Source organism: Terrapene carolina, unplaced genomic scaffold, assembly GCF_002925995.2.
Source record: "Terrapene carolina triunguis isolate 2854851 unplaced genomic scaffold, T_m_triunguis-2.0 Scaffold69, whole genome shotgun sequence".
NCBI classification, from domain to species: Eukaryota; Metazoa; Chordata; order Testudines; family Emydidae; genus Terrapene; species Terrapene triunguis.
Genome location: NW_020664420.1, coordinates 60,491,500 through 60,516,671, shown reverse-complemented (window position 1 = coordinate 60,516,671; position 25,172 = coordinate 60,491,500). Strand labels below are relative to the sequence as shown.

Genomic DNA, 25,172 nt, shown 5'->3' with positions numbered 1-25,172 from the left:
TGTGAAGAGTCACTTTAATCAAATGGGGCTGCTCATGCAAGTAATGTTAAATATAGGACCATAGACATATAGGGCTAGAAGGGGCCTTGAGTTCATCCAGTTCCTTCCGCACATTGAGTATACCTGGGCATCTGCAGGATTGGGGCCATAAATAGAAGCACATTCATAAATGTGAAGGCTTGTATTGCTTCTACATAAATCCATGGTACGCCGACATGTTGAATACTGTGTGCCGATGTGGTCACCCCATCTGAAAAAAGATATATTGGAATTGGAAAAGGTACAGAAAAGGGCAATAGAAGTGATTAGGGGTATGGAACAACTTCCATATAAATAAAACTGGGGCGTTCCAGCTTAGAAAAGAGACAGCTAAGGGGAGGGGATATATGATAGAGATCTATAAAATCATAATTGGTGTGGAGAAAGTAAACAAGGAAGTGTTATTTACTCCTCTTGATAATACAAGAACTAGGGGTCACCAAATGAAATTAAGAGGCAGCAGGTTTAAAACAAAAGGAAGTATTTCTTCACACAATGCATAGTCAACCAGTGGAACTGTTTGCCAGAGGATGTTGTGTGAAGGCTAAGACTATAACAGGGTTAAAAAAAGAATTAGATAAGTGAATAGAGGATGGGTCTATCAATGGCTGTTAGCCAGGATGTGCAGAGATGCAAAACCATGCTCTGAAGTGTCCCTAGCCTCTGTTTGCCAGAAGGCGGGGATGGATCACTTGATGATTACCTGATCTGTTCATTCCCTGTGAAGCACCTGGTATTGGCCACTGTTGGAAGACAGGATACTGGCTAGATGGACCATTGATCTGACCCAGTAGGGCCATTTTTATATTCTTATGATAACAGTCTATATATACATTGGATATTTCTATGCCAGGGGTGGCCAAACTGTGGCTTGTGAGCCACATGCAGATCTTTTACCTTTAAAGTGCAGCTCACAGAGCCCCCCATGCCCTGCCCCATTCTCCACCTACCAGACTGTGTGTGTGTGTGTGTGTGTGTGTGTGTGTGTGTGTGTGTATAGCTTGGGACCTCTGCTTTGCAGTGGGGTGGTGGAGTAGGGGCTTCTGCCCAGTGGGGAGGGCGTTCTCGGGGCTTCAGTCCCATGGGGTGCACCTGCTGGGGCTCCTGGCTTCAGCAGGAGCAGGGCTGATGCCCTGAGCCCTGGCAGGCATGCCCTGGCTCTCAAACCTCTGAAGATTGTCATATGCAGCTCGGAGTGTCAATAAGTTTGGCCACCTGTGGTCTGTGCTATAAGCGCTAAGTGGGACAATTGCTACATAGCGTAGCACGGCTGGCTCGGGAGGATCCTGGGCAGTTGGGCCCAGCATCTCCGTGCTGTGGCCTGTCCCAGGGGGCAATTGCTACAGCAATTGAAGGTTTTTTTTCATAGCTTTAGTACCGTGGTTTTTTCATCTGCAGACTCCTAAAAAATTTCGAATGGAGGTGTAGCCCCCTTTGGAAACTTATACATAGTTTGCAGATCACAGTTTGAAAATCAGTGTTCTATGGTTATGTCAACCTTTTGCAGACCGCTTAGACATAGTCTACGGCCCCCCAGGGATCTGCAGACCACAGGTTGAAAACCATTGCTCTAGTAGATCCAGGCGGTAATGTCTGTATTGAGGCGTAGGTTGCTACATCTCTAAGGGTGTGAATTTTCTGTAGACTTCTGGGCTCAGGCTGGAGCCCTGGCTCTAGGATCTTGCAGGGTGGATCCAGCCTGAGCACTAGGACCCTCTCAGGGCCCTAGAGCCTGAGTTCTAGCCTAAGACTGGAAGTCTGCACAGCAGTGAAACAGCCCCATGGCCCAAGCCCCCCGAGCCTGAGTTGGCTGGCACAGGCCAGCCGTGGGTTTTTCTTTGCTGTATAGACATACCCCAAGTGACTTAATTATAGTTGAATTAAAGATATTTTAAAATAAAGAACATTTTGAACGCTTTCATAATATCAGACCAGATACCACTGAAAGTGCTTTCACAGACATGAGTTATACATTCATGTAAATACACATACATTGCACAATCTCTGCATATTCAAAGGATGAAAACAATGTTTAAAAAAATTCTAAATTGAAAACTAAACAGCATCATCTATGTGATACTATATAGTTCACAGAGGAGCCAGGTCTCTCAGGCTTACTGACTTGTGTGGGTTTAAGGTGCTGCTCTGTTTTTAATGTCTCTGCAGAGACACCAGTTTTCTGGTATGAATCTTGAACTGTGTTATATACACGTATCCCCCTAAACTGTGCTACCTTTGGGGCTGAAATTGTGCTGCATGTGAATTTCTTTTGTTACATTTGATAAAATTATATTTGACCATCTTGGGCGAGGGGGATATGGTGCCTCCCAGCAGTAAAGAGAACTTTCAGATTTATTTTTGTGCTCTGATGGCTTTTTAAAACTTCTGTACTTCATGGACTTGATGTTCATTTAAGACTAGTGACATGATTGAAAAAAATGGTTTAAAAATAAGCTGTGTAAATATTTTTATATCTGTGATGCAGTAGACCAGATACAAACCATTTTGTTTACTTGATTATACAAGTATATATTTGAATCAGTGATCCTATAGAATTTATTTTCCCTAAAACTGTTAATGTAAGGTAAATGTTTAAAAATCAACACACATGAATCAAGAAAGTGAATTGTTTACTGTAGCCATATTGCAGAGATAATAAGGCAAATGCAAATAGTATACAAGTGATAGAGATGACTACACATGTGCAAGGTGGCCAAGTTATTGTTGCTGTAGGAAACGTAACTTTTAAATTTCTTGACTTAAAATGTCAAGCTTAACATTATATTAAATAGCGCTCTTTCACAGGTATTGATTTTTGTCTATTTTGCTAATTCAGTGCTTAAACAGTTCAGTGAAGAAAGTATTTATCATTATTCTGCAAATCAAATCAACATCAAAACAAAGCACATTTTGGACCCAGTTTTATCGTGCTCGGTCAGTTGTGGAGTTTTCCCATGAAAAGGACCTGTTTTTTTAAATTTTCCCATAAAAAGAATTCAGTATATTAACTGAAAAGTGTTTGATCTAGTGTACTGGGTTAACTCAGAGAATGCTCTGATGGGTATTAGTAGCAACAGTTCAGGCTGGCATCATCGTCGCTTTTTATAAATACACTATTTTGCATGGAATCAGAAGTACTCATTGACTTGTGGGTCTTTTTGGGGGGGGCGGGAGGGTGGTTTTTGGTGATTCTTTGCCCCTTTTGCTTTGGCCTGGCGTAGTCTTGAAAGAAATTAATATTATTATTACTTTGTTTTGTACTGTGATAGGGCCTAGAGGCCAGGACTCCATTGTGCTAAGCACAGTATAAACATATAACAGACTGTCTGTGATGCTTCCTAGCAGTACCCAGAATTGTGAGGTACCTCACTATCATCTGCCCTTAGCATGAGGAAGCCGTGTTTGTGCCTGCAGAGTGTCAGCTCCTTCACTTCACTGACCGCGGGCAGCACATGCACTCCCCTCTTAGTTTATGCAGGCTCTGTTATCCATCTGCAGGTTAGCAATAGGCACGCTCCAGCATCTGAACCTTCTGAGCTTCCCCTTGGATTGTCCAGCCGCTGGTTCACTGGACACTCAGAGTTCAGAGATTCACTGTTCCCAAAGGAATGGTACGCCTCAGTTTACCAGCTACACCTCAGATCACCACTCCATTTAATACACAGCACTTACATTTTTACAGGTGTCTATAGTGAAAAAAAGTATTTGATAACATACAGAGATTTGAGAAGTAGCAAATAAAAAATTTGGAAACAAGTGGTTACTTGTAAAATAAAAAACATAATACACATTCTAGAGCCTGGACTTAATTAACAAGATATTCTCCTGTCTAATGAAGTTTAGTTCACCCAAAGTCTTTGTAGCATTTTCAGAGCAAAACCATGCTCTGAAGTGTCCCTAGCCTCTGTTTGCCAGAAGCTGGGAATGGGTTACAGGCGATGGGCCACTTGATAATTACCTGTTCTGTTCATTCCCTCTGAAGCACCTGGCATTTTGGGCACTGTTGGAAGACAAGATACTGAGCTAGATAGATCATTGGTCTGACCCAATATGGTCATTCTTATGTTCTAGCTAAGTTAGCTGGGACCCTCCTTTCTTAAGACAGAACACGTTGACAGTATCCTAGGTGAAGGATCCAGGGTGTCCCTCAGTACCTCCAGTTATGCCCCCAAAATCCATTGTCTTTACTTGTAAACAGGATACCCCTCTGCTGCGCTAGTGTTTCCTGCAGTTTTTTCTCTTGAAGATGTCACAAACTCTTGGTTATCGTTCTGCTCTGTCTGTGGAGGGGCCTCCATTGTGAAGCAGACAATATCACACATGTGACCAGCCAGAGAGCGAGAAGGGTCTCTTCCCTCCTACCTAAATGGAGCATGTTTATCACTTTCTGGTGACCGGCCTTAATATACATACCTTAAAAACAGGTTTCAGAGTAGCGGCTGTGTTAGTCTGTATCAGCAAAAAGAACAGGAGTACTTGTGGCACCTTAGAGACTAACAAATTTATTTGAGCATAAGCTTTCATGGGCTACAGCCCACTTCATCGGATGCACAGAATGGAACATACAGTAAGAAGATATTTATACATACAGAGAACATGAAAAGGTGGAAGTATCCATACCAACTGTAAGAGGCTAATTAATTAAGAGAAGCTGTCATCAGCAGGGGAGAAAAACTTTTGAAGTGATAATCAAGATAGCCCATTTTGGACAGTTGACACAAAGGTGTGAGGATACTTTAACATGGGGAAATAGATTCAGTTAGTGTAATGACCGAGCCATTCCCAGTCTCTGTTCAAACCTAAGTTAATGGTATCTAGTTTGCATATTAATTCAAGTTCAGCAGCTTCTCCTTGGAGTTTGTTTTTGAAGCTTTTCTGTTGCAAAACTGCCACCTTAACGTCTCACTGAGTGATTAGAGAGGTTGAAGTGTTCTCCTACTGGTTTTTGAATGTTATGATTCCTGATGTCAGATTTGTGTCCGTTTATTCTTTTGCGTAGAGACTGTCCGGTTTGGCCAATGTACATGGCAGAGGGGCATTGCTGGCACATGATGGCATATATCACATTGGTAGATGTGCAGGTGAACGAGCCCCGATGGCGTAGCTGATGTGATTAGGTCCTATGATGGTGTCACTTGAATAGATATGTGGACAGAGTTGGCAGCGGGGTTTGTTGCAAGGATAGGTTCCTGCATTAGTGTTTTTGTTGTGTGGAGTGTGGTTGCTGGTGAGTATTTGCTTCAGGTTGGGGGGCTGTCTGTAAGCGAGGACAGGTCTGTCTCCCAAGATCTGTGAGAGTGAGGGATCATCTTTCAGGATAGGTTGTAGATCTTTGATGATGTGCTGGAGAGGTTTTAGTTGGGGGCTGAAGGTGACGGCTAGTGGCTTTCTGTTATTTTCTTTGTTGGGCCTGTCCTGTAGTAGGTGACTTCTGGGTACTCTTCTGGCTCTGTCAATCTGTTTTTTCACTTCAGCAGATGGGTATTGTAGTTTTAAGAATGCTTGACAGAGATCTTGTAGGTGTTTGTCTGAGGGATTGGAACAAATGCGGTTGCATCTTAGAGCTTGGCTGTAGACAATGGATCATGTGGTGTGTCCTGGATGGAAGCTGGATGCATGTAGGTAAGTATAGCGGTCAGTAGGTATAGGAAACCTATAAAAGAACACTTCAACCTCTCTAATCACTCAGTGACAGATGTTAAGGTGGCAGTTTTGCAACAGAAAAGCTTCAAAAACAGACTCCAAGGAGAAGCTGCCGAACTTGAATTAATATGCAAACTAGATACCATTAACTTAGGTTTGAACAGAGACTGGGAATGGCTCGGTCATTACACTAATTGAATCTATTTCCCCAGGTTAAAGTATCCTCACACCTTTGTGTCAACTGTCCAAAATGGGCTATCTTGATTATCACTTCAAAAGTTTTTCTCCCCTGCTGATAATAGCTTCTCTTAATTAATTAGCCTCTTACAGTTGGTATGGGTACTTCCACCTTTTCATGTTCTCTGTATGTATAAATATTTTCTTACTGTATGTTCCATTCTGTGCATCTGAAGAAGTGGGCTGTAGCCCATGAAAGCTTATGCTCAAATAAATTTGTTAATCTCTAAGGTGCCACAAGTACTCCTGTCCTTTATACCTTAAAAACATCATTTCTGGTTTAGATACTTAACTTCTTAAACATTATCCATCCATACATTTAGAAATGATTGATAATCAGTGGGGTACTTCATATGCCACATTTTGGTGAATTATTGTGTGTATACTTGAACAGAGGATCCCTATAAAACTCTATACCTTCCCATTCTGACCCTCTGCCAGTTGTCACAAAGATATTTCTGGGTCACAATGCCTCTATCCTGAAGAGTTTATAATATAGGTAGATTGTTATTTACAATGCAAGATAATTGGAGTTGTGAACATATGATTTACATTTTAATAAAGTTTTATTGCAATACTTCTGAATAATGGTAATGTTTACTACAAAATAGAACCATAGGGAATGTGTATATACTATTTTATTTATTTCTTAGAATGCTAATAAAAAGCCTTCTGTCTTTTTCTGAACAGATTAAGGGCTGAAAAAAATGGCTGTAATACAGTCCATATGCCAGTATTGGCACAAACGTCAGCAACTTTATTACTTGCTGTGTTCTAAGTCAAACAGTCCCTGGAGTTCAGTTTAGGATCTACTTTTTGTTAGTAGGTGAGCAAAATGTATTTGAAAGAAACAAATCTAAGTTGTCCTGAAACAACTTTTAAATTATTACATATACAACTTTGAACATGTCAAAACAAGGCAACTCAAAGATGGAGGTAGGGATGGGAACTCCACAACTTCTGATTCCATTCTAGGCTCATGCTTTGCCATGGTATTTCTCACCTTTTCTAAAGGTGCAGCAGCATGACTTAAGGATGGAACTTTTTATTCTGTTTGAATCTTCTTCCTTTTGGTGGTTCCAGCAGCCTTAACTTTGACAGATATGGTATGTTGTCTGTCAAAGAAATGACCAGAAACATTTGCAGTAATGCCTTGTTCAGCTGATACAAGGACAGTTATTGGAACTGTCAGTCATATGCTGACCCTTTAGCAGTGAAGTCGAGCAGATCCTACCAGAAGCTTTGCCTTGGCAAAGAGAAGACTGGGCAGTAAGAGTGGTTGTTTTTGTCTGATTCTTTTAGTCAGTTTCTTTCAATTAATAGCAATAATTTCTAAACAAATGTTACTTGATATTAGTGGTTAGAGCTTTGTTTTATGCTCTAAGAAAGCACTCAAAGTTGTAGCTGCTGACACAGCATGCAAGTTGTATTCTAGCATAGCTAAGTAAAAGAAAACTCTGTAGTAGAGCTAGAAGACATGGTCTGGAACTCTAGATCTAAACCACAGGTACAGGATGGGAACAAATGAGTGTAGGTAACTCACAGCTTGTTAAATATCAGCAACACAGGCATAGTAAGTGCTAAAATGTCCTCATCTTTTACTAATTAATTTAACATACTTCAAAGGTCTGGCAGAACCAGAGTGCCACGTGAAGTGTTAAGATGAATGTTCATGACAGTGGGGAGAAATGTCTCAATCTTCTCCTGCCAAAATTAACTCTTCTGAATCAGTGTTAGCATCTAAGAGGATTGTTCAAATGTGAGAAACTTAAGATAGATATTAGACACCTTATCTTAGGTCTCAGGTGTCTGACTTAATCAAATGATATGAATTCAAAGTATATGAGTTCAGTTCAAATGAGAAAAAGTAGCAAGTTTTAAGAAAAGCTCTGTGCCGCAGCCCCTTACCACCTCCAATTCCCATAAACCCAGAAGGAAAAATGTAGCAATAAGAAATACACAAGAAAGTCTAAGAACTCCGTTAATATTTTATTAAGGTATACAATCACGTGACTGTATGTATCTTGTAACTCAGTCAAAATTATATTATGCATTATTGGAATTGGCAGTCTTATACTCTTAATGGCTGGGTTAATTTTATTTTGAGTTCTGACTTTTGAAAAATAAATAGATATTCTCAAGGATAAAGAGACTTTTATGCCCATTGGATGTTGATTTTGGAGGTCTTCCCCTTCAAATTTTAACTTTTGATAGGGAAAGTTCAACAATTTTCATGAAAATTCTTCTACGTAGCACCTTGATCCGCCACCAAGTTCGCATGAAATGGCAAATGAAACATTGACTCAGCAAAAATATGCAAGGTTGTTTCAGTTTTTAGATTTGTTCTTTTCTGTATGTATCTGCAGATCTGAAAGAAAGTTATAGGTGCTTGGATCGCACTGGTTATGTATGTATACCCACAGATGTTTGTACTTATTTTCAGATATTTTGTCATGTATACAGCTTTTGTGACTCAACATCTTTAAATATTTTAAAAAATAAACAGGGTTTTTTAAAAAGCAAAAATATAAATTGATTATTTTATACCAGTAATTCATCCTGAAAAATGGAAGAACTGTTTCAGTCAGAATTGGAACTGTCAGACCAGGTTACAGAGTAGTAGAGACTTTTTCCTTCTGGATATTTTGTCTTTGTGGGGGAATTAAGTACTTCAGAGTTCCAAATGAAATATCGGCAAAAGTAAAGGAAAATGCTTCTCAGCCATCTACAAATAGCCTCTTACCTCATTAAATGAAACAAGCAGCAGAAGCCATAAAAGGAGAGTAGAAGCTATCCCAACAAGGGTCATGCTACATGTAGGTTACCAGGCTATAAAGCTTTGGGCATGTTTATACTAGAAATGCAAGTCAACCTAAGTTAGGTTAACTCACAACCACCACGGTAATTACTACAGTGGTTCATATCCACACTACCCTCCTTCTGTTGGTGGTGCGCGTCCTCACCAGGAGCGCTCCCATTAACTTAAGAGGAGCAGCATGGGGTGCTGAGAGACTGGGAGCTCACAACTGGGAGCCCGGCTCTGGTGGGGAGCTGAGAGTTGCGGGGGAGGGCAGCACCCATGGAGAGCTGGGAACCTCTGAGCAGCAGCTGAGTGGGGAGCACAGGCAGCATCTGGGCCTGCAGCGCAAAGCTGGGAGGCAGCTGGACTCTGGGGAGCAGGGCGGGTGCAGCCCGTCTTAGAGCGGTAAGCCCGGGGGCAGCCATGATTTAGCTGGAGCCATCCACCCACCTCTGTGACAGCCTGGCTTTCTTATCAGTTTCAGGGCTCCAGCATGGAGTCCTGAAATTGACAAGATTGACAGCCAACAGCCAGTATAAGTAACGCAGTGTCTACATGGACATTGCATCGCCCTAACTACACCGACATCCTCCACGAGAAGTGCAAGGGTTATGTTGGTGTAGTAGGGCACGTGCATCCTGAGGAGCATGTGTACACTGACATAATTAGATCGACATAAGCTGCCTTATGTTAACCTAACTCTGTAGACAAAGCCTTTATGGACAGTGGACAGACTTAACAGTGGAAATCTGCGAGGTAGCCTCCTTTCTGATTAAACTATCATCTGGTGGTCTCTTCAGGGGAGAGCAGGGAAAGGAGATATTGCATGTTGTAACAATGCCACTGTCAACAAGACAGATATTTGTAATATATTCACAATCTCAGCTTTTGAGCTTTTGTGTATTTTACCTAACAGCCACAAGCATCACCACGATGCTGCTTTTTTTGGACTGGTATGTTTTTATGCTGTCAGACATCTCTATAGTATCTGAGCACCTTCCACATGAAATCAATAACAATGGCACTATCCTTAGTGGGCGACTTCTTCTTTTTGGGGGGGGTAAAAATTCTGCTTGTGGTGGAGGCTGTTGTAGGTCTTTTTTGGGAGTGGGTAGAAGAGACTTGGTTCAGTTGGTTGGGTAGAAAGGTGGTGTCGGTGTTCTGAGTATCATAATGGAAAATATTTGAAAAGTTGGTAAAAGAGCATGCGGAAAAGATTGTCTGACCTCTATCAAAGACATATAAAGACACACAGCTTCTGAAGTCTATTTTTCTTTTTGTTCCTGTCGTTATAGAAAGAACTCTGCTTATATCGGAAAGAGGTCTTGTAACAGAAATAGTAAGTAGAGGAACGCATATGTTAAGACTTGGGGAAAATTCAGTTAAATCCCATAGAGAACAAGGTAAGACACCCCATGTCAAAAACAGCTTCAGGTATGGGGCAGGATATCATTTTTAGACTCTCTAGATAAAACTTATTGCAGACTGATGGGTCACAGAAGAAATTTCCTAAGGCACTCCAAAGAATTAGTGAAGACTACACAGAATGTATTTTACCCCCTAAACTCCTTGAGATTAAAAAAAAGAAGAAGAAGAGAAGAATAAGAATATGTACTACTACCTTGAAAGGGATGCAACAAGACTGTATCAGTGGCATTTTCTGTTGTCTTGTGACTCATAAAAGAAAATGATGCTATAAATACATGCTGTGTTAGAACACAAGAATATAAACAAGAAGAAGTTGGTTTTAGTTATTTGTATTGCAATAGCACCTAGGAGTCCCAGTTATGCACCAGGGCCCCATTGTGGTAGATATTAAACAAACAAAAAGTTCCTGCCCTAAAGAGCTTACTATCTAAGGCAAGAGACGACATGTATATACAACAGATAGGTGGAGAACAAGGAAACACTGTGATAATGACTTGCATCTGAAGAAGTGAGGTTCTTACCCACGAAAGCTTATGCTCCCAATACTTCTGTTAGTCTTAAAGGTGCCACAGGACCCTCTGTTGCTTTCTGTGATAATACAGGTTAGCATGATAGGCAATGGTCTCATATTGTCCCCAAAAGATTAGATGACAGTTTTAGTAATAGGTATCTTTCTAGTTACAGTTGACTACCTCTCATGGATTTATGAAATGGTGTTGCCAGATGGTGCTCAAATTCTCAAATCTCTAGAATTCTTTCCAAGATTCTGGTAGCATCTTCTTTGAGAATAGGGATATCACCGTTTACCCTCCCAGTGGTATGGGAGTCAACAAGCATAGCAGCTCAGATAACAATATTAAAATTCAAGTTCAGGTTATTTGTAATCAATGTATCTTCAAAAATAGATAAGAGGCTCTTATTATAACTCCTTACAATAGTAACCTTTCATCCATTTGAAGATAGAGCAGCTAGCAAGGACAATTACTGTTCTAGGAAAAGAAGTTTTATCAAGTGACAAGTTCTAGAAGATGAGATACTGCATGAACTAACTGAGCATGCAGGAAAATATGGACAAGCACCTTCCTTTGTCTGCTTGAGATAAGTTTCACATCTAGACACTGTGCAATACGCCAGCTGCAACATGTGAAGAAAGTATGTGTTAAGCTAGTTGGGGAACACCAGCATCTACTAGAGTGCACTGTTACAATGATGTTGGAGGAAAAGTATTCCAGACGGTCGTCATTTTGAAAGGATAGGTAAACTTAGTGGACGCATAAATCCAAAGTTCCTGGGCTGTGGAAACACTACAAAGCAACACAGATTTTCTGGATTATCTTTGACTTCTTTAAAAGGGGCATTCAGGGTCAGAGTCCTTCAAGACATTTCTGTAGTTGGAATAAGCAGGTAGGTATGAGAAGCTGTGTTTTTCATCAAGAAGTGGTCAAGACTTGTGTTTGTGTGACACCCAGCACAATAGGACCCTAATTTGACAGCGGCCTCTGGGTGCAATGTTATACAAATAATTATTAAGCTAGGCAAATACAAAAGCAGATCAGCTCAATAGGAGCATTGGAACTGGAACTTCTCTTGAAAGACACTTGGAAACATGCAGGTGTGTTCCCAGGAACAGCTGCAATGTACTCATCTCATGACTTGTAGTGGGGGAGGCATACAGTGGGTTGTTTGTCAATTGTACTCTCCAGAGCTCTTGAAGAAAAGCGCATAGGGAGCATCCTTCTAATGGGCCCCAAATCAGCTCAGCAGAAAATGATTTTCAAACAAGACGTATCAGTCAGGGATCCAATACATTTTCCAAAAAAATGTACTGTACTATTTTCTTGAGATCAGTAATAAAACCCAAATCTATAAATACTAATCTAATAGCTTGGGTTTTCAAAGTTTACTGTTTAAAAAAAATTGTTTTGGTTTATGTTAGAAGGTAGATTTTTATAATTCCAGATGCTACCAGCGCTAATAGCTGTGAGACTGAATTAACAGTTTAATCTTCAGAGATTAGTTTAGCAAACAGCTTAGGGGAACCTGCTGGCCTACAACATAAGAATAGATGAATAGTTACTTAAAGCAACGTTTTTAAAGGCATTTTTAAATAAACTAGCAGATTAAGAACTACCCTGCAGTTCTCTGTGATGCACACGTGCCTGTGCACCTTCAAATTTAAGGAGGTTTTATTATTTTTTAAAATAGCATTTCTTAATAAATACATTTTCTAGGAGAAAATCGGAGGAGGCAGTCTTGTTCTTGCTATAAAGTTGAAATAATTATGATGCCTTCTCTTGCATTCGTACCAAGGCTTATTTATTTATTTCACCTGACCAGGACAGTGATAGTGATGATGAAATGCTAAGGGAAATTAGAGAGGCTATCAAAATTAAGAACCCAATAATAGTGGGGGATTTCAATTATCCCCATATTGACTGGGAACATTTCACTTCAGGACGAAATGCAGAGATAAAATTTCTGGATACTTTAAATGACTGCTTCATGGAGCAGCTGGTACAGGAACCCACAAGGGGAGAGGCAACTCTAGATTTAGTCTTGAGTGGAGCGCAGGAGTTGGTCCAAGAGGTAACTATAACAGGACCGCTTGGAAATAGTGACCATAATACAATAGCATTCAACATCCCTGTGGTGGGAAGAACATCTCAACAGCCCAACACTGTGGCATTTAATTTCAAAAGGGGGAACTATGCAAAAATGAGGGGGTTAGTTAAACAGAAGTTAAAAAGTACAGTGACTAAAGTGAAATCCCTGCAAGCTGCATGGGCGCTTTTTAAAGACACCATAATAGAGGCCCAACTTCAATGTATACCCGAAATTAAGAAACACAGTAAAAGAACTAAAAAAGATCCACCGTGGCTTAACAGCCATGTAAAAGAAGCAGTGAGAGATAAAAAGACTTCCTTTAAAAAGTGGAAGTCAAATCCTAGTGAGGCAAATAGAAAGGAGCATAAACGCTGCCAAATTAAATGCAAGAATGTAATAAGAAAAGCCAAAGAGGAGTTTGAAGAACGGCTAGCCACAAACTCCAAAGGTGGTAATAAAATGTTTAAGTATATCAGAAGCAGGAAGCCTGCTAAACAACCAGTGGGGCCCCTTGATGATCGAGATACAAAAGGAGCGCTTAAAGACGATAAAGTCATTGCGGAGAAACTAAATGGATTCTTTGCTTCAGTCTTCACGGCTGAGGATGTTAGGGAGATTCCCAAACCTGAGCCGGCTTTTGTAGGTGACAAATCTGAGGAAATGTCACAGTGGATGAGTTACTATGTCAGCAGGAATGACTGGTACATATGGACTAAATTATGAACCTGTCTGATGTCAGAATATAAACTCTGTCATCTGCATAATTTCTTCTTGACATTTATCAGAGTAATGACTTCTTGTTAGTATGGGAAATTCATCTGAGTTTCTCATGGATAGGCTCATCTAAAATATATTTGAGAACGATTAAAGACACTTGTGTGAGAGGAAGAGGGTCCTTAGATAATGGTTTAATGTCTGTGTATGTTTGGTATAAGGGCAAAACTGGTCTTCCAAAAGTTAGTTTTGTGTGTGGGTGGGAAGGAAGGTGCCACAGCCTGGAGATGCAATTCAGACCAGTAAAGGGCTGTGTCACCACTTGCCCTGCAATCCTGAGTGCCTTATAATGTTTTACTGCTGTAGTTTCCAGCCTGGGAAGCTCACAGCCAGCCTACAAGCATGCATATCACATCCTGAGTTTCTGTGTGCTAGACAGCTTTGGTTCAGCAGCTCTGACCCCAGCAGCCTGTGTGCAGCCCTAACCTGGCTTCCATCAGCCTTTATTACAACCAGCAAGGTGACACCAACATGCTCCCAGTACTGAATTTCACCAAAGCCATGTGCTCTGAATTGTTCAGCCCTTACCTGGGTCACTCAGAGAAATAAGGTTCATTGCTCCTTTAAAGAAACAAAAGCACATTATTAACTTGACTGGGGTAAATACACCCTTCCCTTCAAACACAGCACTGAGTTGGTTTATAGTAAAAATAAAAATGAATTTATTAACAATAGGATATAAGTTAAGTGATGCCAAGTAAAAGAAATAAAAGTAGAGATGATTACAAGCAAATTGAAATGAAAACACATCTAGAAGTATAAAACTCAATCTAGCAAGGTACTGGCTTTGTTCAAGATGGTTTCTGTCACCAATCTTTCTTCCCAGCCTTGGCTGACTTTCCCTCAGTCAGGACCTTCCACAAAAGTACAAGATGCTGGCTCCCCTTATCTTCCTAGGTGAATGATCTTTGCTTAAGCAGGTTTCTCACCTATATACAGTGCCCAGAGACTTGAGGCCCCACCCTTAGTTGAAGGACCCATCTTTCTCAGCTTGCCAGGGCTCTGTTCGCTTGTCTGTCTAGTGATGGATGCCAAAGATGACTTCTGGTCTTTGCTTACATCTTCCAAAATTCAATGACTGTGTTTCAAGAGGCAGAATGACTTCATGCTTTGTGTGTGGGCTTCCCACTCATCTGTATGTAAATTGGGTTTCCATTGTTTTGATTCCACGATGCTTAATTTACATCTGAGACAGGTAAATAGCTGTGGTGATCCCTCATGTGTGGGAGAGACCTGTTTCTCCCTTTGTTTAGACACAGAGTGTAAAGCCTAATATCAATGATTATTCACAATTCCATTTAGAGTGTTAATACATACATTTTCCCGATATTAGTCACCAGTGTGTCATAGGCTTTCATAAAACACCTCACTCAATAACTTTTATAATACAGTAATATTGTATACAGTCAGTGGATTCAATTGTTTCACTTGAGGTTCAGCCCCCCTGTCTTTATAGCCCCGATAAAGTTTCTCTTCTCTGCTAGAAACTGTCTCCTCCCTCACTTGTTAGCTTTGTTTACCTAATACATAAATAGACCTTCATTGTCTCTGCCTGATGGCCAGGCTGGTCAGAGAAGCAAATACACATTCCTTTATCTAGGGCAGACCTGTTTACCAACTCTCCTTGACATACCCGCCTTAAACATATTTTAGTCACCTTTCCAGCATATATCCATAACTCTTTATACTCGCCAAATACATACATTATGCTAGAATAGTAATTATCAGTGATTTATTAGTTTTCCGATGACACTTTTTAGATGCAGATTATAACCATAGTCAGTTTGGGTACACTGAATTGTTCAGGCCAGCTGAAACTCATAACCTGAAACCAATGATCCCCTTTTTGGATATATGACCCAACAACAATGTATTAGGTGTAGTGAGCATGTACCTGACAAGAGTTGCTGACACAAAATAGTGAACTACAGATGGGCCTCTGTGTCACACAAGGTGAATGATGTAATGCAACATGCTAATTTAAACATAATTTAGCCAGTTATGTGGCATAAAACAAAAGATAAATTATGCAGAAATACTTCTCTGGGTATGATCTTTGTGCTGAGCTGTGGCTCTCTGTCATGTAAGACCATGTCTACATTATGGAGCCTTTGCCAGCATAATTTTTTTTTCATAGTCCTAACCAACATAGTTGTACTGGAATAATTGTGTAGGGTAAATCAGGTCTTAGATTTTCAGAAATCTGAAATTCGACTTTGGAACCGTAGAGTCACTTAGACAAACATTTTATAGTATTTGTCAAAGTGAGGGTGTAGCTCTTTGAACTGTCAGGTCCCCTTGAGAGAGAATACGTAATCTTATGATGGGAGTAGCAAGACTAGGTGTAATTAATGGTCTGAGTTACAACATCTAAACTAAACTTCCCTGTACCCATTTCCTTCCTCAGACTGTGCTGCAGAAAGATAGGAGAGAGCTACTGTAGGTATAGGGAAGGCCAAGTGACCTGAAAGGTAGTGGTGGGAAATATGACCAACCTTTAATTCATGTCTTCACCTGGATCCTGTAGGCATCTCCCATGATGTGTTGAATGCGATACAGCCTTTTTCAACACACCTTCATTGTGGGAGAACAACTCTGTCCAGGCCCTTTGACAGAGACTGAGTGGATGGCTCAATCCCACAAAAACTTTATTGCTTCTTTTGAGGTTGTAGGTTACTTTTCTCTTTGGTGGCACTGACTGAAACAGCACACAACAGTAGAATTTCTCAAAATGAGGCTTATTAAAAACAGAAAATTATTTTAAAACAAACTGTTAACATCTCTAGATCTACACTTTTTTATAAACTAAATAAGATAATGCCTTCTTAATGTAGGTAAGAGAAGAAAATCTAATGTGTTCCAATAGCAAGTCCTGTCTCTTACCTCTTGTATGAAAGTTCTTTCCCCACGTTCAGATTTTTCCCACCCCAGAGCCAGGTTACTTCCACCCTAATGACTTTCCCTATTTCCAAACCCAAAGTATTGCACTTCCCAGCTTGTTCTCTAAGTATCTGCCTATCCCATGAAGGTGATTGGTTTCTGATGGGCCTACCCTTTGTTCTTGAGGATGGTAGTTCCATCTAGCTGTGTGGAGTTGTTTGTGGGGGATTGCTTGTCTACACTTAAAACACTGCGCTGCTGTAGTGCTTCAGTATAGACGCTGACAGGAGGGATTCTTCCATCGGCATAGGTAATTCACTTCCCCAAGAGGTGGTAGCTAGCTGGATATAAGAATTCTTCCATCAATCTAGTGCTGTCTATGTGGGGACTTAGGTTGGCTTAACTACGCAGCTTAGTGGTGTGCATTTTTCATAACCCCGGCCTACATAGTTAAACCGACCTTATTTTGTAGTGTAGCCCAAGCCTGTGTCTAAAACTTGCCTACTTGGATATGAAATATTAATTTACTTACTATAATCTGTCACACAGACTATTTCAATAGAAGAAATGTGGTTTAATTGTTAAATAATACTAATGTGTAAGGTCCTACCAAATTCACGGTCAATTTTAGTCAATTTCACAGTCATAGGATTTTAAAAATAATAAATTTCATGATTTCAGCTATTTAAACCTGTAATTTCACAGTGTTGTAATTGTAGGGGTCCTGACCCAAAAAGGAGTTGTGGGAGGGGGAATGGGGTTTCGGAAGATTATTATGGGGGGGGTTGCGGTACTGCTACCCTTTCTTCTGGGATGCATCTGAAGGCATAGCCACCGCCAGCAACAGCGCAGAAGTAAGGGCATGTCTACCCTTGCCCCCGGAGCGATCGATCCAGCGGCGGTCGATTTATCGCGTCTAGTGAAGACGCGATAAATCAACCGCCAAGTGCTCTCCCGTCGACTCCGGTATTCCACCGGAGCGAGAAGCATAGGTGGAGTCGACGGAGGAGCGTCAGCAGTCGACCTACCGCAGTGAAGACACTACGGTAAATAGCTCTAAGTACGTCGTCTTCAACTACGCAACTTAGCTCGCCCCTCCCCAGTGTAGAACAGGCCTAAGAGTTGCATGGTGTGGTATTGCCACCCTTACTTCTGCACTGCTACTCCCGGGTGCTGCCTTCCCAGCTGGACCCCTGGCCAACAGCCGCCGCTCTCCAGCCGCCCAACTCTGAAGGTGGCGCAGAAGTAAGGGTGGCAATACCGCAACCCCCCCTAAAATAACCTTGTGACCCCCCACAATACCCTTTTTTCGATCAGGACCCCCAATTTGAGAAACGCTGATCTCCCCTGTGAAATCTGTATATTATAGGGTAAAAGCACACAAAAGACCAGATTTCACGAGATGGACCAGATTTCATGGTCCGTGACACATTTTTCATGGTCGTGAATTTGGTAGGGCCCTATTTATGTGGTAGTACCTAGAGGCTTCAACTGTGATCAGGGCCCATTATGTTAGGCACTGTACAAACATGTAGTGAGAGACAATTCCTGCCCCAAAGAGCTTATAGTCTAAATAGACAAGACAGACCGGGCGGGAGTGGAAACGGGCACAGAACGGGGAAGTGACTTGTCCAAGGTCACAAAAGAGGTCAGTGACAGAGCCAGGAGTAGGAGCCAGGTCTCCTGAGTCCTAGTTCAGTATATTAATAAATATTATATAGCATCATCACTCTACATGGTGTTGTCTAGATTTAAAAAAGACACAGTCCCTTCTCCAAAGAGCTTATGATCAAAATTACATTCACATTGCATGTTGTTTAACAGACAAAGGAATGATGGGGAAAGGAGAGAGGACAGTTAAAAACACATCATCTTACATGCAGGAGTCTGATTTTTTTTCAGACAGAGAGCACATCCATCAATTTCAGTCCCTATTGAGGTAAAAATGTACCTTTCAGTTGCAAAGCAACCCATAAGGAATGACTAGTTTAGTACACTTTATTAGTTTAGTTTTAATCTTTTGTCTATAAAAATTCTTCTGCCAGAATTGGCGTAAGGAGCAAATCACCCAAGGTTTAGGCAATGATTGAGAGCTCTCATGGCTGCCCTCATATTAACAAAATGCACAACTCTTCTGTGGTGACTGCTGTGCAACCCACACTACGTTTTTTTTCCTTTTTAGTTTTTTTAAACTAGAAGATGTAGATTGGTTTTCTGATGAAGAAAACTTGTCTATATTTAGATATCATAATTATTGTATATGCATAGTAGTTACTTCTGAAAGCTTTTAGTATTTCAATTATTTAATCGCCTTACTTTTCCTGAATAATAAAACAGGTTCAGTCTAAAATGTTTCACTTTCTAATCTGAGTAATTTTGCTTTATAAGTGCAAAAATCCTACAGAATGCTTTTGCATTTACTGTAAAATCATTGATTATAGCAGCTTTTAAAAAGTAACACATTTAAAAAAAATACACTGAAGTTGAAAATTTGTGTATGCAGTCCTCTTCTCAGAGCCATTAAAGATGTGTTGAAAGTCTCTGAATTGGTGCTTCTTTTAGGACAAACTTACAATGGTGCAAATGTTCAATTCTTTTGCGGTTCACTTGGGTAAAGAGTGCATTACTGTCAAATGAATCAGTCATGGGGGGGGGAATATAGAAATTACCAGTGAATGTGAAATTGTACTTTGGGGTTAAAATGTGTGGTAGGAAAGCAGTAAGATTAATGTAATCTTGATGTAATTAACGATATTGAGCATAAATGCTCAGCTCATATAACTTGATTCTATCACATTTCTAGAGTATTTATCTTGGATTATGTTATACAATCTAGAGATGTAATGCTACAGTGTTTTATAAGGGTATCAATCTGATATTGGAGCATTTATATATTTGACCTTATTTTTTAAATTTTTTTGTCATTTGGTACTAATACTCTCTTTTGGTCAAAAGGGAGTTTCACCTCCTTAGAAGTGGAAAAGTAAATGTGTTTGTGTAATCTGGTAGGAAATTTGATTACAGGAATATTTTTTTCTAAAAGTGTAAATAAGGGGAACTTTGTATTACAATAGTAAATCTCCTTTGTCTGAAAGAAAAAAGGTTAATCTTTTCTGGACAAACCATATCAAGGAAAACGTAGTTCCTGTCCACTAGCAAGGAAGCAAGTCTTCTCTACTTTTACACTTCAGCTCCTTTTATTTTGTGCTAATAAAAGTATAATAGTGGACTTTTTTGGGGAGAAGTACTTCAAGGAAATGTTCTTTCCCATCCCACTGGAAAGCATTTAATGGCCAAACTCTGAATTTTGAGCCTTACCCAGAGCCCAGTGAAATCTATGAGAATCTTTCCATTGACTTCAGTGGCCTCTGGATTGGGCCTTGTATACTTCTGGAGAAGATGCAGAAGGAATATTGCAACTTGTTAGTAAACTAACTGAAAACAAAAACAATATAGTCTTGGTTAGACTGTAGAAAATGTAGCACTAAAAATTACATAGTGATAATTGGCACTGGCAAACAGTGAATGCAGCTTCTTTATTGTGGACATAAAACACTTAGCCCCAAATTATATGAAGCATTTAGATTGTCTTCTGAATGCTATTATTATTTGTATTATTGTAGTGCTTATAAGCCTCAGTCATGGATCAGAACCCAGTTGAGATAGGTGCTGTATAAACACAGAACAAACCCTGTTTGGAAGAGGGGAACGAACATAGGTGACAGTATTGGAAGGGACCTCCTGCAACATTTACTCCAGTACCCTTCTACCACAGGCAACCCCATTATCTAATCCCATTCATAAATTTATCAGAGGAGGTAACAAAGATTTCACAGTCGAGGTCTGTGTGTTCATCTGGAGCAAAACCAACAGAGAGTTTTAAAAACCATGCAGGATACTTTTGAACTAGACCCTGAAATGAATGAGAAGCAAGTGGAGTTAGTACAAGACAGGGATGACATGCATTTGCTCACATCAGTGAAACAGTTGTTATTGAACAATTTAGCAAATGTAGTCTGAGAGAGTCCCTGACCACCTTCCCATGGGCCTCCTCTGAACCTAGAGGGTCTTCCCTATTTTCTACTGCAGGAACCATCCCTCTGGTAGCTTTATATGGAAGCTTAAAGATTCCAGAACAGAATACCATGTAGCAACAGAAGAGAGTTCCCTTCCCTTGAGATTGAGCATACTACTTGTCTGGTGCTTCTAGGTGGGCAGCAAAAGATCGTTATCTCCAACTCAGCTCTCCACACCCACATCAGTGCACTGCACTGCAAAGCTCATGATGAATACACTCGGGAAAGGGGAGTGGTGGCCACAAGCAGGAAATTAGTTTGTGCTAACACAGCACTTGCCACCTCCCTCCTCTTACCTGTGCCATCACTCTGGAAGGCTGGAACTGGATTCTCCACTTCTTCCAGTTCTGCCTATGCAATGTGGGAGCACAACATCGTAAAATCTCATTCTGTGGTCAAGTTAGTGATAGAAAGGTAAGGGAGGTGTCATTTGACTAATAAAAATCTACAGAATCGTAATTTCAATGGTATCGCCCTCTGTGGCATGGCAGAGGGGACATGCTGCTCCCAGCTCCAAGTTCTCGGGTTGATGGAAATTTTGATAATAATGTCATGGGAAATGAGTCAAGTTGGGTATCGTTGTAAAGCCCTTTCTCCCATGAACACAATGGTACCAAACATGACAAAGCTAGAACAGTCATGTAGATAAATATTTGAGAAAAATGTTTAAAAATCAACATTTTAAATTAAACTTTAACACAGGGATGCGTGGCTTACAGAAAAAACATTGATCTTGAGTAATCCTAGGGTAATCTCCCCCCCATTTTAATTTTTTTCAGTACTTTCAAAAAATTGGTAGTGCTATGTTCTGAAAGTTATTAAAAATAAACAAGTTTCTTTCATGACAAGTGTGTGTATGGAAAAGCTGCAGGTCTAAACACCTTTAATTACATCACAGAAATTTTCACACAGTGGCACCACCTGCTCCCTTTGAATTCCATGGGGAAATGGAGACTTGATATATCTTTGAATGGAGACTTGATATATCTGATTATAGTATAGTATTAATTGAAAGCAAACGTATATAAATGCTGATTAAAATATTAATGTTCCTTCTTACTTTTCAGCTGCTTGATAACGCCTCTTGATAACCTGGATTAATTTCTTCTTGAAAAGGTTAGCCTTCTCTGTGTTTCTGTGTCTCCATGGTTATAGATACTTGAGATCTTTTATTCTCATTCTTATAACAGTTTAGAATTATTTTTATGGGACAAAATCCACACACAAACACTGTAAGGGAAGTCACAACTCCTTAAATCTGCAGATGAATGCTAAAATTTAGCTCTAATCTAAGTAAAAGAAGGTTGATTACCATTTTAAATGTTTCACTGTTTGTATTATTCTCCCCTCCTTGGAATTCAGGAAGAGATGGGTGTAAATACCTGCAGATATTCATAGATTCATAGATTCTAGGACTGGAAGGGACCTCGAGAGGTCATCGAGTCCAGTCCCCTGCCCGCATGGCAGGACCAAATACCATCTAGACCATCCCTGATAGACACTTATCTAACCTACTCTTAAATATCTCCAGAGATGGAGATTCCACAACCTCCCTAGGCAATCTATGTGCACTCAGATGTTCTATTGAGGGGAAATGAATTTGCACAATGCTCTTATTTTTAAAAGTATCTTTACCCATCTTATATGTATTAAAAAAAAAAAAAAAAACCTTTTTGCTCATTTAGGGTGATTTGATGGGACAAGTCTCTTTTTGATGAGGATCCAAAAGGACAGTTGCCAAATTACAACAGCATATAATAAATTTCAGTTACATTACCATATAAACAGTATACTGCTGTATTCTATTTAAATAGTAGTCTGCATTCACAAGTATGGAGTGATAATTTACATTAGCAATGATAAAACAGAAAAAGTTTCTAATAGAGTAGGTAGCTTGGGGCTTGTTCTAGCTTCAGCCTTACATAGCCATCTCCTAAAGTAATTGTTGACTCTGGGTATTTCAAAGTTGATAGACTGGGTGGAGCCAGTAGCCACTTGCTGTCTACGTCTGATAAGTGAGTATAAACATGCTAATGCCAAGTTACGAATATATGTATATGATCTGGTATACTGTTTAGTTTGGAGTGACTTAGCTAACTAAATTGATTATAGAGGACCCAGTCCTCTTCTGCAGACTTATAAAGTTTGTGAATGATACTAAATTGGGAGGACTTGCAGTTGCTTTGGGGGACAGGATTACAATTAAAAATTATTTTGACAAACTGGAAGTGTGGTCTGAAATAAACAGGATGAAATTCAATAACGACAAATGCAAAGTACTCCACTTAGGAAGGAATAATCAATTGCACAAATACCAAATGGGAAATGACTGCCTAGGAAGGAGTACTGCAGAAAAGGATGTGGGGGTTATAGATGATCACAAGCTAAATATGAGTTATCAGTGTAATAATGTTGCAAAAAACCCACAAATGACTTTTTTGGGGGATGTATTAGCAGGAGTGTTATAAGCAAGGCACGAGAAGTAATTCTTTCACTCTGCTCAACACTGAAAAGACCTCAGCTGGAGTATTGTGTCCAGTTCTGGGCACCACACTTTGGGAAAGATGTGGACAAACTGGAGAAAGTCCAGAGGAGAACAACAAACATGATTAAAGGACTAGAAAACATGGCCTATGAGGAAAGATTTAAAAAAATGGGTTTGTTTAGTCTGGGGAAGAGAAGACTGAGGGGGTACATAAGTCTTCAAGTATGTAAAAGGTTACGATAAAGAGGAGGGTGATAAATTATTCTCCTTGACCACTGAGAAAGGACAAAAAAATAATGTGCTTAAATTGCAGCAGTGGAGATGTAGGTTAGACATTAGGAGAAACTTCCTAACAGTAAGGGTAGGTAAGCACTGGAATAAATTACCTATAGAGGTGGTGGAATCTCTGCCATTGAAGGTTTTTAAGAACAAGTTAGACAAACATCTGTCAGGGATGGTGTAGCAAATATTTAGTCCTGCCTTGAGTGCAGGAGACTGGATTAGAGGACCTATTAAGGACCCTTCCAGTCTTACATTGCTGTTATTTCTGTGATTCTGTGTGCTTGAAGTTCACAAAGTCAAAACTCAGTGGGTTAAATATTTTCAAAGTATGCATTAGCACACCAAATAATTTTAAATATAAATTTCTGATGCCTTCTAAGCCACATGGGCCTTAGAAGGCTGTGAACTCTGTGATAAGTTCTTAGTCTGCTGAAACAGTCTACCTAAGGATGAAAGATCCTATGTTGTCAACTAGTTGAATTTCATAGGGGATGATAACATGAAGATGAGCTTCACAGCCCTTTTCTCTTCTGGATTTTCCATTCTGTTCATCTCTTCATCCTAGGTTAATTCTTTGTGTAATAGTGTTAGGGAAAGTGGGTCTTGTCAAACAAACCTGTTGTCATTCTTTGAGATTACAAACTTGATTGATAAAAGTAACTGCATAGGTGTAATATACTTCAGTTTTTATAAGGTGTTTGACTTAGTGCCACATAATATTCTGGTTTCAGAAATTAGCACTGCACAATATCAATAAAATATACCTTAATGGATTAAGAATTGGCTAACTGACAGATCTCAAAAAACAATTGTCAATGGGGAATCATCAAAAAATTGGAGTGTAACCACAGAAGGGAAAACCTATAATGGCAGCAGGCCGTAAAAGAGACCCAGTTTGAGAATAAGAACATTCAAGAAATATATGTTTGCTGATGATGTTTTAAAGAAAGTCACACCAGTGAACTGGTGGAAGTCACTTAAGCAGTTGGATTCAGAGACTGTTGAAGTGATCATCACTTTTAACAGCAGAAGCTTCTTTTGCCGGTGTAGAAAGAATATTTTCTTCCTTTGGACTAATTCATTCCAAATTGAGAAATCGTTTGGGACCTGAAAAAGCAGGAAAGCTTGTTTTTCTTTTCCAGATTATGAACAAACAGGAAAATGAAGGTGAAGACGACTGAGTTAGCTGCAGAAGCCAATATTTTAAGTTTCTCATGTTGACCTGGCTGACATAGTCGATTTAATTTGTTTTTTTTTTTAAATATTTCATTCAACAATTTTAGTTAAACAATTTTAACAAAAACAAACCTGATTTTAAAAAATGTGAATGTTTAACTAAATTCAAAAATTCATGTGCTTGTTTTGTTAAAATATTGTGTTTGCTGTTGAAGAAAAAAATCCAGAATACATAACGTTGTTTTAGTTAAATAAAACAATTTAAATGTCTGTCTGGTGATGTTCTCCTCCTAATACAGCATGGCAAGAAAATCCTCCAAATATTCATGATTAACCTGTTGGATTGGAGATAGTTCACCTCCCAATGACTTCATAAATATCTGCTTCAGTTACCTTTGGTAAATGAAATAACCAAACAATCATTCATTTTCTGATATAGCCGTAAAACGAATCTGAAAAGTTTTCAAAATAAATCACTTAAAAATGTGTAGTATGTACCTTCTAAAAATGAAACCTACATCTATCTCTGAGTTGTGAAGAATATGTATTAAGGTTATAACAACCAACAAGAATGCACTTTTATGTAGAAATGCATGATTAAATCGAGTCTTCCTGACTAGTGATTTAAATCATAATTTAAATAAATTTGATTTAAATCAAATCCACCCCGAGTGGAACATCTTCTATCGTGTATTAGAAAAATTGATTCAGATTAACTTGGTCAGTGCTGTCACATGGCTTGAAAAAC

General features: G+C 39.6%; 1 protein-coding gene across 8 annotated transcripts in view; it reads left to right on the top strand.

The window, feature by feature from the left end:
• Window positions 1-25,172, top strand: part of PJA2 (praja ring finger ubiquitin ligase 2) — an 86,893-nt gene that overhangs the window by 894 nt on the left and 60,827 nt on the right. For 3 of the 8 annotated variants that reach the window (XM_024196942.2, XM_024196947.2, XM_024196941.2), the window contains exons 2-3: window positions 10,015-10,058; window positions 21,549-21,597. The exons of 2 other annotated variants lie outside the window; for them this stretch is intronic. The gene's annotated coding sequence lies outside the window, so the exon portion shown is untranslated. The remainder of the gene's footprint in view (window positions 1-10,014; window positions 10,059-21,548; window positions 21,598-25,172) is intronic. 3 more of the 8 variants (XM_024196943.3, XM_024196944.2, XM_024196948.2) reach the window with 2 other exon arrangements.